The sequence below is a fragment of the Vespula pensylvanica genome, chromosome 11 (assembly GCF_014466175.1).
Source record: "Vespula pensylvanica isolate Volc-1 chromosome 11, ASM1446617v1, whole genome shotgun sequence".
In the NCBI taxonomy this organism is placed as follows: Eukaryota; Metazoa; Arthropoda; class Insecta; order Hymenoptera; family Vespidae; genus Vespula; species Vespula pensylvanica.
Window position 1 is genome coordinate 6,452,722 of NC_057695.1, and position 2,285 is coordinate 6,455,006.

At 45.3% G+C, this 2,285-nt stretch overlaps 1 protein-coding gene across 3 annotated transcripts in view; it reads left to right on the plus strand.

Annotated features, from left to right (window-relative positions):
• The first annotated feature begins 869 nt into the window (after window positions 1-869).
• The window catches only part of LOC122632841 (homeobox protein OTX2-B-like), a 17,527-nt gene continuing 16,111 nt past the window's right edge, over window positions 870-2,285 (plus strand). For 2 of the 3 annotated variants that reach the window (XM_043820074.1, XM_043820076.1), the window contains exon 1: window positions 1,553-1,975. The gene's annotated coding sequence lies outside the window, so the exon portion shown is untranslated. Of the gene's footprint in view, window positions 967-1,552; window positions 1,976-2,285 lie in introns of those variants that run through there. The other variant, XM_043820075.1, reaches the window with a different exon arrangement.

A 2,285-nucleotide genomic window follows, 5' to 3' on the forward strand; every position in this document is an offset into this window, starting at 1 on the left:
CCATTTCCTTTATTTAATACCAATCTTTCTCAGTTAAATAAGACAACATTAAAGGGGTCTGTTTAGTTCCTCTTCTCTTTCTTCAAGCAACGATAGACGATATCAATTTCAAGGGACATATCATCAGCGCGATATTACGATTCTCTTTCGCGAGCAAAACAATCGTCGCATCTTTCCTACGCCATTATCGTCATCCACGGGGAAGGAAATACCTACTCGGGACGATCGGTGAAAAATATTTGAAAATAGCGAGTTACGTTCGCCCATTTTCTCGCAATCTATTCGCGTAGGACGATGAAGTAGGAAGAAAGATGAATAGAGAGAAAGTGAGAGGGAGAGAGAGATAAAAAGAGAGAGAGAGAGAGAGAGAGAGAGAAAGAAAGAGAGATAAAGAGAGATGGAGAAAGAGGAAGAAAGAGAGAGAGAGAGAGAGAGAGAGAGAGAGAAAGAGAGAGAGAGACGGACAGAACATAACGCGAGGTATAAAAGGAATGGAACGACAGGAGACAACAGGCTCGAAGGTAGAGAAAATATATTTTCGTTAACGTCGCCGGACGATTCGTAAAACGTGATTGGTTCCCCACTACGGTACTCAACACCATCAGGAACAGCCCCAAGCCGTGCCACGAACGAACGTGGCAACGTAGTAGGTCTGTTTTTAGTGGGGTTACCCCCACTCCATCGACTACCTAACCCCCACCATACCAGCACGCCAACCGAAAGCGAGTACAGTGAATCTCCCACCACGCGACGTCTCAGTCGAGCCCCACCAGCGCTCGATGCTGGTCCCCACTATCGTCCACAGAGGACGCGCGCATACTCCCCTCTTTTCTCCTCTCTTCTCGTTCTCCTTCACACTGCTTCTTTCTCTCTCTGTCTCTCACTCGTTCGTACGTTCGCGCCCATAACCCCTCGACCAAGAGAGCGATCCGTAACAACTAAAGTTCTCGTGAAAAGTTTAGCCAGGTTCTCTTCTCCTCTCTCTTTCACACATACATTACACGCACACATACATACATACACGTACAGCATACACATACACATGGATAGTGCACCTATAATATCTGCTCTTGGTGATATCTCCTTCTCTCTCTTTCTTTCTTCTCTATCTCTATCTCTATCTCTATCTCTATCTCAATCTCTCTATTCTTGTCCATCTGTAGCTAGCTTCGTCTAACGTGGCTCGTTCCACAGACGACTCGTTGCTATATACTTCTGAGAGAGACGGAGAAAGAGAGATAAAAAGATAGAGAGAGAAAAACACATAGAGTAAAGGGAGAGAGAGAGAGAGAGAGAGAGAGAGAGAGAGAGAGAGAGAAGTAGATAGAGAAGAGCAACCAATCGCACGGACCAGGATTAGGGAATAGAATAGTCATTATTGGTGTATATATCCAGGCACTCGGTCGCTCCATCTCACTTCGACCGTCCTGGCCGCACGCACGCTCCCCCTACTGCCCCCGCCCCCGACGCGCCCTCCCTTTAACTTTCTCTCTCTCTCTCTCTTTCTCTCTCACTCACTCTCTCTCTCTCTCTTTTTCTCTCACTCTCTCTCTCTCTCTCTCTCTCTCTCTCTCTCACACTCTCACACTCTCTCTCTCTCTTTCATTCTCGCACGTTCTACTCTCCTCCGTCGGTTGCGTTTCGGCTGGTGCGAAACGTCGTGGTGGCCGGTCAGAGTAAAGGCAAGCGTGTGTGCTGTGAGTTGTCGATCGAAAACACCTAACTTTGTCCCTTTCCGTTCAGCGATCGACAGCACGAACACCAAGAAGGGAACAAGACGATATGCTACGTGCACTGATTTAACTCAAAGCCCCTTCGTCATCTGATTCCTCTCTGGACGATACACTCTCTTCTAAGTCTTTCTTTAGTGGATTAGCAACGAGAAGTAGAAGAAAAGAAGGAAGAGGAAGAAGAATAAAAGGATTTTTGACGTTTCATCGGTTTCGCAACTGCCGATTACGGCGAACCACTCTGGGTGAGTAGAGACAGATATCTATTTATTTATTTTCTCTCTCCCTCTCTCTCTCTCTCTCTCTCTCTCTTTCTCTCTCTCTCTCCTTCTCTTTCTCGATCTACGAAAGATTAAATGGAAGTTATCAGGTTGATGACACCATGGAGGTGATTGAACTATGTTTATAAAAAATACGAAACATCTTTTTTGTGGAAGGGTGGTGGAACGACGAGTTTTTTATTATTTTTTTCTCGACGATAACGAATCGTGATGATTGTTAATAGATAGATTATCGTTCAATCGTGATACAGTGAAAACGTTAAATAGAAGTGAA